Source organism: Doryrhamphus excisus, linkage group LG2 (genome assembly GCF_037039965.1).
Source record: "Doryrhamphus excisus strain RoL-2023G ecotype Guam linkage group LG2, RoL_Dexc_Guam_v1.1, whole genome shotgun sequence".
Lineage (NCBI taxonomy): Eukaryota > Metazoa > Chordata > Actinopteri > Syngnathiformes > Syngnathidae > Doryrhamphus > Doryrhamphus excisus.
Genome location: NC_136358.1, coordinates 21,312,504 through 21,331,012, shown reverse-complemented (window position 1 = coordinate 21,331,012; position 18,509 = coordinate 21,312,504).

Genomic DNA, 18,509 nt, shown 5'->3' with positions numbered 1-18,509 from the left:
TATTAGATTAGATGATATTAGATTAGATTAGATGATATTAGATTAGATTAGATTAGATTAGATGATATTAGATTAGATTAGATGATATTAGATTAGATTAGATGATATCAGATTAGATGATATTAGATTAGATTAGATGATATCAGATTAGATGATATTAGATTAGATTAGATGATATTAGATTAGATGATATTAGATTAGATGATATTAGATTAGATGATATTAGATTAGATTAGATGATATTAGATTAGATTAGATGATATTAGATTAGATGATATTAGATTAGATTAGATGATATTAGATTAGATTAGATGATATTAGATTAGATTAGATTAGATTAGATTAGATGATATTAGATTAGATGATATTAGATTAGATGATATTAGATTAGATGATATTAGATTAGATTAGATGATATCAGATTAGATGATATTAGATTAGATTAGATGATATTAGATTAGATGATATTAGATTAGATGATATTAGATTAGATGATATTAGATTAGATTAGATGATATTAGATTAGATTAGATGATATTAGATTAGATGATATTAGATTAGATTAGATGATATTAGATTAGATTAGATGATATTAGATTAGATGATATTAGATTAGATTAGATGATATTAGATTAGATTAGATGATATTAGATTAGATTAGATGATATTAGATTAGATTAGATGATATTAGATTAGATGATATTAGATTAGATTAGATGATATTAGATTAGATTAGATGATATTAGATTAGATTAGATGATATTAGATTAGATGATATTAGATTAGATTAGATGATATTAGATTAGATGATATTAGATTAGATTAGATGATATTAGATTAGATGATATTAGATTAGATGATATTAGATTAGATGATATTAGATTAGATTAGATGATATTAGATTAGATTAGATGATATTAGATTAGATGATATTAGATTAGATTAGATGATATTAGATTAGATTAGATGATATTAGATTAGATTAGATTGGATTAGATTAGATTAGATTAGATTTCCATCTAAACCAGTTAGCCACCCAGTTGATATTTACAACCTCCAGTACGGGATCCAGACTGGAAATATTCCCGTCAGACATTTGGTGTAATCCTAAAACACGTTAACGCATGTCGTGTCCGCACGACGTACGTTAGGAACGTTTGTGCGTCAATGCTAACGTTTCCATGCATCCGAGTGATGACGTGGTTGTTGTTCAACGCCAGACGCTGGCTTGTCTGCCACATTATTTCATCTTAAATTGTCAATGAAAGTTTTATGCGGCGTCGCTCTAAAGAGCCACAAATCTTCAGCAACATCTTTTATTCATCTGGCCCACTTTGAGGGGCGCATAACCACCCCCTGCAGCCGCCCATATTCTTTAACTGGCTGCAGTAATGTCTTAATGCCCCCTGATTGGATGGCGGCTTGGAAAGGAAGGTGGAACATCTGGGTCACCTTGGGTCGGACAGAGTCTGGTATGGGGGGCGGAGTCGGAGAGGGAGGGAGTGAGTGAAACTGAAAGGTGGCAGAGGACCCAGGAAGGATAGAGATGGTTGCCATGTTTGCTGATGAAAGCATCATGATGGCTGCGTGGCACGACAACAACTCCTGGGGAAAATGGCAAATATTGTAAATATTCATACAACCCTCAGCTATCACTACTACTACTACTACTACTACTACTACTACTACTACTACGAGTCCAGCCACCCAGAGGAAGGCTTTATGTAGCAGACGTATGGAGAGGAAGGAGCAGAACAAAGAAGCAGTTTTTGTCTTGGATAGAGTCCAGTCTTGTCCCCTGAAAGATCCCATTTGGTTTTTAACGTAAAGCAGCCTCACGTTGGCGGGAAGGAAGCAGGCCGGGAATTGACATGCGGATCAGGCATCGGGGGACGAGCGGCTTCAGGGGGATGAGGCCCCGGGACGCGGGTCGGGATTCTGGACGTGACGGTGATGGTGAGCAGACGCGAGGCCGGATGCCGCGTCGTTGGTTTCAGTTCGCTCAACGATGGTGTTCCATGTGGACTTTAATGGTCTGGGTGGCATCGTCCACCATGTGTTCAATGTCATGGGCTGCCATTGGATGACCATATTTGGTCATGTTTCCTTCCCTTCCTGCCTTTACTCCATTTGTTGGAGCTGTCAAACGTTGGGATCGTACCAAATGAACTAATGAACAAATGAACTAATGAACTAATGAACAAATGAACAAATGAACAAATGAACTAATGAACAAATGAACAAATGAACTAATGAACTAATGAACTAATGAACAAATGAACAAATGAACTAATGAACTAATGAACAAATGAACTAATGAACTAATGAACTAATGAACAAATGAACTAATGAACAAATGAACAAATGAACAAATGAACAAATGAACAAATGAACAAATGAACTAATGAACTAATGAACAAATGAACAAATGAACAAATGAACTAATGAACTAATGAACAAATGAACAAATGAACTAATGAACTAATGAACAAATGAACAAATGTACTAATGAACTAATGAACAAATGAACAAATGAACTAATGAACTAATGAACAAATGAACAAATGAACAAATGAACAAATGAACTAATGAACAAATGTACTAATGAACAAATGAACTAATGAACAAATTAACAAATGAACAAATGAACAAATGAACTAATGAACTAATGAACAAATGAACAAATGAACTAATGAACTAATGAACTAATGAACAAATGAACTAATGAACAAATTAACAAATGAACAAATGAACAAATGAACTAATGAACTAATGAACAAATGAACTAATGAACTAATGAACTAATGAACAAATGAACTAATGAACAAATGAACAAATGAACAAATGAACTAATGAACTAATGAACAAATGAACTAATGAACTAATGAACAAATGAACTAATGAACAAATGAACTAATGAACTAATGAACAAATGAACAAATGAACAAATGAACTAATGAACTAATGAACTAATGAACTAATGAACAAATGAACAAATGAACTAATGAACTAATGAACAAATGAACAAATGTACTAATGAACTAATGAACAAATGAACAAATGAACAAATGAACTAATGAACAAATGAACAAATGAACAAATGAACAAATGAACAAATGAACAAATGAACTAATGAACAAATGAACAAATGTACTAATGAACTAATGAACTAATGAACAAATGAACAAATGAACAAATGAACTAATGAACTAATGAACAAATGAACAAATGAACTAATGAACAAATGAACAAATGAACAAATGAACTAATGAACTAATGAACAAATGAACAAATGAACTAATGAACAAATGAACTAATGAACTAATGAACTAATGAACAAATGAACAAATGAACTAATGAACTAATGAACTAATGAACAAACGAACTAATGAACAAATGAACTAATGAACAAATGAACTAATGAACTAATGAACTAATGAACTAATGAACAATGAACTAATGAACTAATGAACTAATGAACAAATGAACAAATGAACTAATGAACAAATGAACTAATGAACTAATGAACTAATGAACTAATGAACAAATGAACAAATGAACTAATGAACAAATGAACTAATGAACAAATGAACTAATGAACAAATGAACTAATGAACTAATGAACAAATGAACTAATGAACTAATGAACAAATGAACTAATGAACTAATGAACAAATGAACTAATGAACAAATGAACAAATGAACTAATGAACAAATGAACTAATGAACTAATGAACAAATGAACTAATGAACTAATGAACAAATGAACTAATGAACAAATGAACTAATGAACTAATGAACAAATGAACTAATGAACTAATGAACAAATGAACTAATGAACAAATGAACAAATGAACTAATGAACAAATGAACTAATGAACAAATGAACAAATGAACTAATGAACAAATGAACTAATGAACTAATGAACAAATGAACTAATGAACAAATGAACTAATGAACTAATGAACAAATGAACTAATGAACAAATGAACAAATGAACTAATGAACAAATGAACTAATGAACTAATGAACTAATGAACTAATGAACTAATGAACTAATGAACTAATTATGTGATGCGCTCAGTTGCAATCTGATGCATGTTGAAATGAAATAAAACTATTACCACATTTTTCAAAAACTGCAACTTTACTATTTAATTCTCATAATATTATTATGCCTTAAAAAATGTTTTAATGTTTCAATTTTTTCAATCATATTATGACTTAATTCATGTAAAATAATCACTTTTCCCCTTACTATTATGATATTATTTTCCTAATATCATAACTTATGACCAACCTCATTTTTTAAAATGTGCAACCTTTTTTTGTGACATCTTCAAAAAGATTGTCTTTTTTCTTTAATATTTACATTTGACACTTTTCCTCATAATTTAACTTAATTCTTGTAAAATTACTGACTTTTTTTCTTTTTTTTGATTGTGCTTTTTTTGTTTTTTTTTACAAGAACAGCAATGGACCAATCATCAAATGTTTAAGGACGCCAGCAATGTGGACTGAGGTCAGCATGTGTAAAAAGCATAATTCATCTGCCATTCATGTGATAATATTAACGATCATTGCGGTCAGAAATAAAAACGTGTTCAATGTCGATGGTCCAATAAGCAAGTCTAAAAGTACGTGACAGAATTGATACCAAGATTGAGGGAGGTTCTCGCCTCTGCTAAAGTGTGGCATCGGAGCGTCAGAGTTCCAAATCCAGCGTTCCTCCTGCCGACAAACCCAAACATGGAGGAAGATCAGCAGATAGCCTTCCGGCCTGGATGAGGTTTCACACGTGAGAGAGAAGAAAGAGGCTGGTCAGGAGATCATTCCGATCATTTTGGAGATGAGGCTGAGACGTCTGGTTCCGTTTGTCTAGCATGGATCATCCTGATGCTCAACAACCTGTTGATTGATCTTCTAGAAAACACTTCCTGTTCCAGTCCAGAGTTGCTATTTCCATGTGCTAATGTTAATCATCCACGGAGAAAGGTGGCTACCAACAAGATGTGGAATAGCTGCAGGGGGCGACTTTACCAGCGTCAGCTTTCCGGGAGAAACGGAAAAATCCTCGACTGGAAACTTTGCCGAAGGGGCTGGAAAAAAATCCCTTTGTGGTAGCGTCTTTCCACGCATGTCCTCCCCCACCATGGGAGCCACTTTGGGATCTCTTAATGAAGCTTTGTACTTGAACGCACCGCAGATGACGGATGAATAACGCTATGTTCACACTGCAGGGTGGGATGCCCACTTTGGATTTTCCTTGAAATACGATTTTACGTTTGACATGAACACACTAACCAGAGCTGCTTTACTAGTACTTCTTTAAATGGGTTTTAGATGAGTAGAAGTACCTTCATCTGAGGTTGGTGACGTATATGTGGGATATATGAACCTGGAGCGTTTATACGGCAGTAGCATCAGATATCAGATACATATTGGATTTATAGCTACGGTACATACAAAGGAGGCCTGAGTTGTATTTGAAAAAAATGGGAATTGCACTGATGACCGTGTTACCAGTGTCGACGCCCACATGGAAAGCAGGGACAGGAAGTTTGATGGGCATCGGACTTACAACTCATACCAATGCAACCTTAGACTTTGCGGTGGTCCACCTCCATGGTCCACCATGTTGGGGAAGCTGTGATCCTTCACGGTCACCACGATCTGGGGAGCAAAGATGGGCATCGCCAGCATGCAAGGAGCTGGAAAGCTGGAGTCCAAAAGGTGGTCTGGACCGGGTTGCATGTGCAAGAGAAGTCCACGACAAGACCAAGGTGGAAACACTCAGGAGGAATGCACTCAGCTTTCATCACGGAGGTGACGTGCCAACCAGAGGCTGCTGCCATCTGGACACCAACGCCGCCATCGGTAACATCTGACATGACACTTCCTGTCACGTCTCTTCTTCTTGGTCTTTGCTGCTGTCATGACTGCTTGGGAAAATAATGCCGACTCTGTCAAACGTCTACAGACACGGAAAGATGAATTCTTCCAATGGGATGAAATGGATGGGATCGATGGCGGATTGATGGTGGTTTAGATTCTCAGAAGATGGGTGGCGTTTGGGACAATGAGGAACATTCCTCATTGTGCCGCTTTCCAAGGTGGCACAGCCCGAGTCTTGGGGCTTATCTCAACGTGTGCTGGGCATGCCTGCAAAGGAACATCCGGCCCCTCAGCAGGTTCCCTCGTAGCTTCTGGTGTTAGCCGGGCTGGACGTGTAGACGCTGTTTCTCTGTGATGACGTTCCAAAGCTTTTCTTGCTGCCGTTCCAAGGAGTTTGTCATCAAACCTGCACCTCGCCAGCAACCCTCACCTCCACCACGGAGCTGGCTATTCCTTAATCAGGTCACATGCTCCATATTCCATATTCCATATTCCATATTCCATCGGCTGGCGCCTGCAGGGATCGCTTGTGATTCCAAATGAAAGAGCTTCATTAGGGATTGGAAACCTCCGTTTTGTCTTCAGGGCCAAAGATGTTTTTTTCTGCGGTAGACTAAGCAGGTCGCCGTGGGGAAGCCATGCATCAAATATTTATTTATTTATTCAGTTTAGGGTGTTTTGTTGTTGTTGTTAAAAACATTTAAAAATGTGGTTAAAGATGATATCCTGATATCAGCTTCATTCAAAAATCTGTGTTGGATCAGACGGAGAATTGGGGGGCTACGGCGGCTGGGGTTATGCACGAGATGAGGGAAGGTGACAGGACTGGGGGTCTGAAGGTCTGGGGGGGGTGGGTAGTAATAATAATTCAGAGGGAATTCAAAGGCTAACAGCAAGAATGGCGGGCGTTTTGGACATCATTTTGTAGTGGACATCAGGCTGCTAGTGATCCTCATGAAGGGAAGCGACTGGGAGATCTCAACCTGGAGGCAACTTAAACACATTAAACACAGCAGCAGGCTAATCCAGGCATCGTGCTGGTGATCCACCTGCATTGCTGCGCTGCATCGCCAAATAGGAGAACCTTTGATGGTATATTCTCGCTATCTCCTTGAGGAAAAATGAACAATAAAATAAAATATCCTACAGATTTTAACAACCAACGTTATTTTCATCTTTGTTTTTGGTTGGGACTTTTCACTTCTGAAATGTTGATTTGGGGGGGAACAAGTCATCAGGATTCTGCAGATTGTTTTGCTTGGAAGGTTCCAAAACAGCACCTGAGCAAGTGGGGGTGGGAGGGGGGGTGGGAAGGGGGGGGAGCACGGAGGAAGAAATAATAAAAATGCTTGATCTTGTTAAGTGTCAGGCCGAGTCGTCTCATAACATTCCAGTGCAGAGGTGAGGGGGGGTGGGGTGGGGGGGTTACAAGGTGGGGGGAGGGAACGGGTTCCAGTCATCGCCTCTGTCTCCACATCTCCACATCTCAACAACGCCTGCAGCGAGGAGTGGATGAAATAATCCAAACACGGAATGTTCGAATGTTCCCCCTCCGACGAGTCGGAAGGCCGGGATTGCTTCATGTCAATCTGCCGCACGCTAACACACTCCTTGGAATCACTTTGCTTTCCTGGCCATTGGTTTGGAGGATTGGGTGTAATTGGCGTCTCTCGCCCGAGGACCTTCAAGGCGGATAATAACAATCCGTCTGCCTGACGGAGGGGAGCGTCTCAGCACCCACCAAAATTGGCCAATTCATTAGCCGCTACTCTATTACTCATTTACTGCCGCTATTAGCACATCGCTTATGGAGCCAAGACCAAGATGAGCGGGAAGATGGCCTCGTAAGAGGGATGGGGGCGGGGGGCGGGGGACATACTTTCCTCCGCAAGGACGAACCATACATTGAAGGAGCCTGAAGGACTCGCAGCAAAAAGCTTCAAATGCGTCATCAACGTTTTACACTCTTGCACTTTGGGAGCTTGAAAGTGGAGCGGAGACCGGAATCAAACACAATAGCAATTATTGATAACTTTATTTGTATTTTTATTGCTAACTTTATTTTTATTTTTATTGCTAACTTTATTTTTTATTTTTATTGCTAACTTTATTTGTATTTTTATTGCTAACTTTATTTGTATTTTTATTGCTAACTTTATTTTTATTTTTATTGCTAACTTTATTTTTTATTTTTATTGCTAACTTTATTTTTATTTTTATTGCTAACTTTATTTTTTATTTTTATTGCTAACTTCATTTGTATTTTTATTGCTAACTTTATTTTTTATTTTTATTGCTAACTTTTTTAATTTTTATTGCTACTTTATTTTTTATTGCTAACTTTATTTGTATTTTTATTACTAACTTTATTTTTTTTCATTGCTAACTTTATTTTCATTTTTATTGCTAACTTAATTTTATTTTATTGCTAACTTTATTGCATGAAAGTTCATGAGTGATCGTCATGTGATAAACTAACAAAACAAACCATAAGTGGCGGATGAGTGGTTAGCACGCAGGCCTCACAGCTAGGAGACCAGAGTTCGATTCCACCCTTAATTGGCCACTCCAAATTGTCCATAGGTATGAATGTGAGTGTGAATGGTTGTTTGTCTATATGTGCCCTGGGATTGGCTGGCCACCAGTCCAGGGTGTACCCCGCCTCCCGTGACCCTCATGAGGACAAGCGGTAGAAAATGAATGACTGAATAAAGGTGGGGGGAAAGTCCAAATATCAAAAGAAAAAGTTGTAATTGAATGATAAAAAAAAGTCAGAATTTCATGAAAGCATCAAATATCAGTTTGATGATTAATGAGGAAAAAAGGTAAATTTTTAACGATGGTGTCGATCTGGAAATCACGTAAGTGAGGCAGAATAAAGACGGACATGAATGAGTCTGCAATTGTGGGAGTGGGAATTCCCTGCAGAAGACGCGGCGTGGCGGCGATGAAACATGGAATGGAAGTGAAGCAGATGTTGTGAAATATTCATCTCCATCTTTCATCTTAGCTGTAAAATCCAGGACCCGATGGAAGCACGTGGTGTCAGGTGCAGGTTCTAATGCGTTCCGGTCGTACTCGATTGATTCATGAGGACAACGTGAGGCGTTCCCGTTTTGATTCGGATCTAGCAAACATCTCGTGTTTGATGGACTTCATTCATCCCACCTGGAGATCTTGTGATGCCCTCACAGCCTCCTCGTCTGAAAGCAAAGTCTGGGATTCCCCGCATTCCCACAGCCAGCCCCTCCGCTTCCGACCCCGATGCCTCCGGGCAAAAGTGGAAAGTTTCAAAGTGTTCAGGTTCACACATGCTCCCAATTATCCTTTACAAATAATGCAAACAGGCTGAGGAGCATCCACAATCCAAGCCGTCTGCCCACCGGGACTCAACCATGCGGGTCAGGTCCAGCAGCTCTTTCTTGCTACTTCTTCACTTCCATGATAAGATTGGACACCCCCCCCCCCCCCCCATAAAGTCATAAAGCCCCCTGCCAGGAGAGCTGAGGTCAGTGTCTGGGGACCCGAGGGCTACCGGAGACGCGGCTCCTCTGGATAAACGTGGGCCCTCCAGACTGGAGACAGCTGGAATGACGACAGGAGAAGAAACGCCAACTGGGGGGCGGGGAGTGTTTGGAAAAGGCGAAGCATCACAGCAGGCCAGCATGAGGAAGACGATGAAGCAACAATCTCAGTCCTAAAGGATGAAATCAAATCAGACGCGTGTATGAATACATAATAAGTCAGTACAAAAGCTGCACCAAAAAAGTAACATTTTCTATTTGCCTGAGATTATTATGGCTGTTGGACTTTGCAGTCGTGTCAAATGTCACGGAATCATTCTGACAGATGTTCCTAATAATTCGGCCATCATCAGGCAACCGAAATATTGGAAACACCTCAATATGATGCGGTTGAACACAACTGTCAACCAGAAGTGCTATAATATTGGTGTTCATTAAAACGGATTCTTTGTTGTATTGTTTGGAAAAGGCAGGATGTTTGGGACAGTGGTGTCCAAAGAACGGCTTGGAGGCCGTATGTGGGCTGCTGCAAATTCTAGAAATATTACTTCATAAGAACTGGTCGCCAGCCAATAACAGGGCATATTAATTATCATTTATTATAATAACATTATGAGGAAATATAATGTCTTTTAGTAGCATGAAAGTGACACATTAAAGAAAAATATATATTTTTGAAAGAAAACAAAAGTTGTATTTTTATAAGCTGCAAAAAAAGTCATATTGTTACAAGTATAAAAAAAAAATATAATGCTTCAAGAGTCATAATTACGAGAAGTTGAGAAAATTGAAATTGATGTTTTTTTAAAAACAGCAGAAATGTAAAAACTTCATTTTAAAACATAAAGTTGAAATATTGAAGAAAAAATTGCAATATGAGAAACAAACAAAACAAAATAAAATTGTAAATTTTGTAAAATGAAGTTGGGGGAATGTTTTAATATTATGTGAATATTATTATATTATTATTATATTATCATATTACTGTAATATATAATTGTAATTGATAGCTTCATTATTCAAAGAATATCTCTCATGACCACAATTTATTACTTTTTTAAATGCCTGGTTGGTATTTTTCCATCTCTGAGCCTACAGGAATCAAACTCCGACACTAAAGCTATTAATAGGTCGTACCGCCACATGTAAGTGCGCTTTATCCGACAGGAAGTGGGAACATGGGGGAACGCTCCAACTGACCCCCTGGAAATCCAGCAGATTAGGGTCCACATGTGCGCTCCACTAATCTCATTTGGCCCCCCCCCTCCCCCCCCGGGTCCTGGCTGGGTGTGTTTTACATTAGTCCAATCAAAGCCGGCCCTGACGGTGTGATGGGTACATGGTTTGGGCTCGGGACGCCGCCCACGGTGACTTCAACCACCTGCCCCCGTCTAGGGCGGGGCAATGAAACGCTGACATGAATAGGGATGATATTTGCTGCTTAATCACCGTGAAGACTCGGCTCAGGCAGAAGATTCAGATGAATCGTTCAAGTGTTTGATGACTAAGCGTGGCAGACAGACAACCAGCCTTTAAATCAAGGAAACGCTCCCATGGTGAAGTCCAACAACAAACGAGGGGCCAGTGAACACGTCTGAAACCACATGAAAAGCCGTGAGGGAAGTTTGGGAAGACGTTTGAGTTGCGGTCCGTCCATCATCAAGCTAATAAATCAGACGGAGAATCGTTCTTGAAGATGAAGCGCCCGCTTGGTCCGATCCAAGCTGCCAAATGAGGTGGAAAACCGGAGGCTTTGAATGTTCCTCACTGGCCAGGAACAATGGACCCACAGACCAACACAGGACTTGATGCTGGGGTCTGACCGATGAACTCGGGATGCGCCATCTATCAGCCAAACACCAGGATCGGACAATTCCCGTCCAAAACATGGGATCATCATACGCACATAAATGGCTTCCCAAGTCCATCACAAAAACGATCTTAGATCTTCTGAGTGACGCGTCTCGTATTGAGTTCTTCATAGACTACTCCAGTTGGTTCAAGCGTGTTTGATCACTTCCTGAAGGAACCATTGCCTTTCCTCTACTCTAGCATCTTTGTTTACACACTTGGCCCGTCTGTCCCCGTCTGTACGGCGTTCCCTCATTCATCCCAGGGGATAGTTTCCCAAAATAGCCCGCCATAAGTGAAATCTGTAGGCAACTTTATTTGTTTACATTTAAGGCTGGAAAACGCCTCTGACCGTTCCTGGTCCTGGCATTGTCCGGCTGTAGCGTTTTTGTATCTTTGTTAAAACGTATTGCTCCTGCCGTCATCTTCCTCCTCGTCCTACTCTTGAAATAAACATTTCTTTCGCCAGTTAGTTTCTTCTTCTGTTGCTGATTGGCCGTTAGAAAGCAGCTTTTAGCTGTTAGCGCATTTGCTAGAAAACATTGACCACAACAATGGGCGGGGTCTCCCTCAGCCAATAAGGAGCATCATGGCTTTACATTGAGCTAGCTATTGTCTACTATGGCGGTTTGAGTCCCATCTTGGCAACCTCGGTTTGTTATGAAATATTCCAAACCAAATGAAATCAGTTCCCACAACCACGCCCCATCGACCCCCCCCCCCCCCCCCCCGCTCGCCACTGTCCATGATCCTGCAGAGCAATAAAGCACAGGTCACCATTGGCCCATGCCCCCCAGGTCACCAGCCCCCGCCCCATCCTTTGGGCGGCCAGAGGTGGATCACAGCCTATTGTGGCCTCCATTGTCGGGGTCTTTGGATCGGGGTGGGCGCCCCCCCTTTGTGATTGATGCCGGCCTCGGTGACCCCTGCCCCTCAGGACTGCCCCGGGTCCACACAATTTGGCTGCAATTAGCATAAATTTGTTACTTGAATTGTTCCGCAGCTCAGAAGATGATGCTGAGCTGTCATCATCTAATCATCTTCACCTTCGTTCCTTCCCAAACTTTCCACCTTCTGTCTTTCCTTCTGACAACAGCTGGCTTCCACTTCCACTTTTATCTCAGAAACTTTTTCCAGGAGCGGCTGAAATGCAACTTCCTTGTAATTTGCCTCCCTCTTATCCCGCCGCCCCGAGGAGGCGCTTTTAAGGAAGCGCCTGGTATCTGCTGTCCTGGAGACAAACGTCGTCCTCGTCTCCTCTCTGCTTGTTCTGTGGGCTGATAACACCTCTCACCCTGGCCTGTCGACGAGGCGTCCCCGCGGGGGCCACTGCTCCCTGAACACCCCCCCCCCCTCACCCCCACCTCACACCTAATCCTCCTTCTTCCGTGGAGCTGTGGGACTTTCAACCAGCATCTCCTCCTCCTCCTCGCTGCACCTTGTCATCCATCCTGGCACCTTCATCAGGAACACCACCAGAATAAACCTCTGGAGTTGCTGCCATGGGTCCCTTCCTTGGGGGGGGGGGCGTCCTACACCCTTTTCGCACGCTCCTGACATTTTTCAGTGGGTTGAAAAAATCTACATTACAACATTTTTAGCAATTTTTTTGTGTTTTTATACATAAGTGATGTTATTTTCCCTCATATTATGACCTCATTATGGTCAAATTACAGCTTTTTTATTGGATTTATTATAAATTATTATTTATTCAAAATGATTTAAATTATTCATGCAATTTACTGTTTATGCTGTACATTGTTTGTCATATTTGATGTCATCCATCCATCCGTCCATCCATCCATCCATCCATCCGTCCATCCATCCGTCCATCCATCCGTCCGTCCATCCATCCATGTTTCCAACCAGAAGAAGTATCTCCTGCTGATGTCCATGCTAATATTTCCCAACGGGACTAAGATGGCTGACGTTGACGAGGCGTTTGATGGACGTCTTGTGTTGTTGTGGTCGCTGCCCCCCTTGTGTTGCCTTCATGGACATCCCTTGTGTCTGCGCCGTGCAACATTCATGTCCATCAGGTTTGACAAGACGGATGGAGACGCTGACACACCAAGTCCAGATTGTGTAGTCTCACTTGACCCCCCATCGGCCAAAGGTCGGACCAACGCCACTCATCGGCTCTCAAAGGGGCGCCGTGGGGTCATCGACCTGATGGACCTCCACGATTGTGGAGGCGGGAAGCAGCGTTGGGATGCGAGGATCCATCATTCCTGTTGGTGGGAAGTGGACTAGCTTTATGTTCTTTTATTTTATTCCTGTTTGCATTCCAAGTAGTTAGCGCTGCAAACTAGCATTTATTCCCAGGGCACATATAGACAAACAACCATTCACACTCACATTCATACCTATGGACAATTTGGAGTGGCTAATTAACCTAGCATGTTTTTGGAATGTGGGAGGAAAGCGGAGCCCCCGGAGAAAAGAACATGCTAACTCCAACCAGAGGACATCGTTATGGCCGGAAACGACGCTACTGGCAAAGTGACACCTCGCCACTCCACACTGGTGACCCCCGAGACGGCTAACGACTAGCTTCTTTACACACTAGCTCACAATGCCTCAGGCTACTAGCCAAAGGTAACGCTACAAATTGGAGCTGGAAAAAGTTCACTTTATCACTTTTGGACATTTTTTGCAGTGGCAGTTAGCATTTATTTCGCGCTAAATAAAGCAGTTGAACAAAGTGGTGAAGTTTCATCCTTTCATTTTTCATTCTGTGGCCCTCAATGGAAAATCTTTGGCCTGAAACTAAAACATGAAAACCCTGCTGATGATGATGATGATGATGATGATGATGTAGCGTTGCGGTGCTACATAAACGTGTTAGCACAATCACCAACCTTGTTATTTGCCACTTTGGTCCACTTTGTGACACCATGAAGTGCAAAGGTCGGCCTCTCTACGGAGTCCACAACTTGGAATGTTTGCTCTCTGTGTTTACGTTGGAGGAAGAAGAAGAGGAAGAAAGAAAGACATTGATGTTAATAAGAAGGTTGATGTTGGACGCCTCCTCGTTATTTCTTCCCTGTGAAGAAGATTTGGGGTAAATGTGTGGAAGAAGGGCAGGAATGGGGGTGACGGGGGTCTTGCACCTGTCCCCATTCTCTCTACCACAGCCCCCCCCCCAATACCACACACATTCAAAAACAGGCAGAGTGGCAGCCCCGTCTGGGTCAACAGCACCCCCCCACATTCCAAGAGGAACCAAGCCAGACTCACCTGGTTCTGCCAGAAAACACGACGCAATGTTTGTTTAGCTGCTCGCTCGCGCCGCCGAACTTTGACCTTCTGTAGCCAACCAACACCACCACCCAATGCGCTTCTTGTCGTATTGAGACACGCCCCCTAATCAAGCACGGGGAGGACTCACTGACCCGAATCTTCGTTCTTCATCTTAGACGTCTCAGATATTGTGATTATTTCTCCAGTCCCAGTTCACGCTTTCACTTTTATGTTTGGTGCATCCAGTTTTTTCTTCACGCATGAAACATTTCACACTTTATTTGGTGGTCTTGAACACACCACACCACACTTGTTGTGGATTTTAGTTCATGTTGGTACATTTTTTACAGTGGAACCTCGGTTTTAAATATGTCTCGCTTTTTTGCACACTAAATTCCTAATAGTTGAAATTATGAGATAAAAAGTCGAAATGAACGAGATGACAAGTTCAAATGATGACATAAAAAGTCACAATTACGATGAGAAGTAAAAATTACAAGATATAGGTCATAAACGTCGATAAAAAGCCCAAATTAGGAGATAAAAAGTCAAAATGAACAAGATGACAAGTTAAAATGATGACATAAAAAAGTCCAAATTATGAGATGAAGGTCATAAATGTAGATAAAAAGTCCAAATTAGGAGATGAAAAGTCATAATAATAAGATAAAAACTCATATGCATGAGATAAAAAGTTGAAATTATGAAGGTAAAAAGTCCAAATGACAAGATAAAAGTCACAATTATGAGACGATAACAAGTTAAAAAATGACAAATATTTTTTGTTTTTGTAAAACATTTGTATTTTTCCTGTTTCAGCAGCAATATAATATGTCTAATATGTCTAATATGTATAATGTGTATAATGCAGGAGTGGAGTCGGCCATGTATGGTATAAAATGGAAATGGCGAGCCAGCCAGGAGGATTTCTGTAAGGCCGCCTTGCTTTTCTACACAGGTTAGTCATGTGACCAAAGCAAATCCTCCAATCCACGTTCATGGATGAATACAGGAAATGTCCACGTTTAAAAAGGCACCAGGGGGACCTTTTGTGACCCTGCTAAAGAACATAAGGATCTTCCACCCGTATTAATACTTTTAATTCCTCGCTGCTCGCATGTTCCTCCCAAAAAAAAAAAGCCATGGCGGTGGCGGGATCTCTCTGGGCCTTGAATGATTGATGAACGTTCCGGCTGCTGCTGTAATCCCGACCGACACTAAAAGTCTGTCTAGATTTAGCACCATCAAATTTTTATCGGGAAAAGTGCGACTGAGGATCTTCGCTTTCTTTTTTTTCACTTTTTCTTTTAGATGCACTCTGGCTTTTACCAACCCACCCCCCCTCTCTCTATATATATATATATGTTATATCTTATATATGTTATATCTTATATGTTATGTGTTATATGTTATGTGTTATATCTTATATATGTTATATCTTATATATGTTATATGTTATGTTTTATATGTTATATATATTATATGTATGTCATGAGGTGAATAATGACTTTCCCTGGTAAGTAATTACAATGATGGAGTCCTTCTGTTTATTTATCATTTTCATTAAAAAACTAACGTTGGCATTGATTATGGACATTAGGAGGGAAGCAGAGCTGGCGGAAGAGTAGATAAACGTGAATGACGCCCGTCTAGAAGCAGGCAATCGTCGCCACGGTAACAACATCAGGTCTTATCGGGCAGGGGCAGGGGGGCAGGGGGGGTCCTGTCGTATCAAACAACAAACCAGCTGAAGAGATGAACCCCGACATGGTGCTAATGTTTCTAATTACCACCCACTTGGGCCTCCATTTTATTCTCCATGCCCCCCCCCCACGCCAGTCAGCACTCAAGCTAATGGAGGGAATACGGCCAACTCTCCTTGTCCTCTTTTCCCAGCACTTTACGCCTAAACTCTTCTTTTTCTTCTTCTTCTTCTTCTTCTTCTTCTCCAGCCAAGAAGTCCACTTGGTCGCCACTCGTACCCGTGCTCTCAGGCTGCTGTAAAAAATGCATGAGGACACCTTTTATCCTTTTATGCAACCTCTCTCAACCCCCCGCTACAAAAAATGAAATCATCATTCAAAAGTCGTGCCCTTCATTCCCGCTCAGGAGGACACCGGAGTTGGAACGTTCCTTTTTTTACAGGCAATTACGTTTACTATGGAATAAAAGTCAAAAAGGAACGTGGTCACGCTTCCGAGTTTCCAGCTTAACCCGATGGAATTCCCTTTCCTTCAATTCTCTTTTTTTCTCATTTTCCCCATATTTTCTCTTTATTTTTTTTATTATTAAATTGACACTTTTTGTAAATGAAAAAGTTTTAATAATTTTTTTAAACATCAGATTTTTTACAAAGATTTATAAAGAAATTTTAAATATTAAAAAACCCATCAGAAATGAATGAATAAAGTCACAATTTTTGGAAAAAGTCATATTCTAACAAGGAAAAAACTGTCAATTTTCCAATAATAAAATGGTAATGTGAGGAGGAAAAATATTGTCATTTTATTATTCATTTAAGAAAAATTATATGTTATATTTATAAAGGAAAAACATTTGGCTAGTTTTTAAATTCTATTTGACAAACTTTGGTGGAACGTACGCTAGCGCTAATATCCAAATGTAAAAATATGTTTGGTAAAATTCTATCTATCAATAAAATATCAACAAAAATAGAGAAAATATCTAAGAAGAAATTGCCAGCATTCATCTGCAGATATGCCGTCCTCCCACAGACCCCCCCCCCCCCCCCCGATGATAACGGCGGCTGGATGCTCTTGCCGTGTACATTATTGATGCCACATTTGACAGTCTCAGCAGGGGGGGCGGGGGCGGGGGGGGGTGTATCCTCCACCTATATCTCATTGAAAGTGTCGTGTAAACAAACACAAAGGCGGATGACATGGTTAGATCATACATCGTCATAGCAACCGTATTGCTCTCAAAGCTTCAACGCTAACATCTGGCCGCCATCTTTATCGCCGCCGCTATGCTCTTTGATCTGGGCGACCGCCCACCTCCTGTCGGGCACCTTGAGACCCACGCCTGCGTCAGGGGTTGGAAACACGGGAAACACGTTTGTCGCATGTCATGTGTGCTTCATCCACCTTTTACATATTCTTACATATACTGTACGTACGTTGGCGTCATAGACCACTTGTTTCAAGATGCGTAGTGAAGCCTGGGGAACTGGGGAGCGAGCGTTTCAGCATTTCTTCACCCAAAAGAAGGAAACAAGTGAGGGACCTGTGATGCTCATTTTGGGCCCTTTCTATTGAGTTGTGGACTCCTATAGAGCAGCTACACACAATAATTTCATGCTTCCCGCGAAAATGGTCTGTTTTCATGTATTCCACACACGGCCCGCCTCCAGCCACGCCCACTTGGAGTGCTTAAAAGAACCTGTTGTGCCGCTAGCTGCGAACGCAACTTTATAGGAGTCGGTAAACGGTAATGTATCTTTTTCAAATGTCGGCTTTTAACATCCAGCCATGTGTGTTGGATCCCGAATCTGATCCGGAAGTAGAGACTGGACATTCCCAAATTTCTCAAGACAAAAGGGGTTGGTTCAAGACGTCTCCCAATGGTACGTAGCTTTAGCATTTCAGTAACGTGTTTTCCGGGACTACCAGTGTTTAAAAAACTCGGGTAGAGCCACTAATTGTGTTGGGAAAAGACTATTAGCCACCCCGCTACCTGTATGCACACTCTATAATGCTACACAGACAAACTAAAGCCAGTTAGGACACTGATGAACTGGTACTTACTGGTACTTACTGGTACTTACTGGTACTTACTGGTACTTACTGGTACTTACTGGTACTTACTGCTGCCTCTTCCGACTCTTCCACACCACCAAGTAACGTTGGAAAGGCGTCGGGCCTGAGTTAGCGGGCTAGTCCAGCTGCATGGGGGCCCATCTTCGCGAAACAGTCCTGTGTGAAAGGCCCTTGAAGGATTAAAATGCATTTCTGGGAAATCAGGAATCAGGAAGT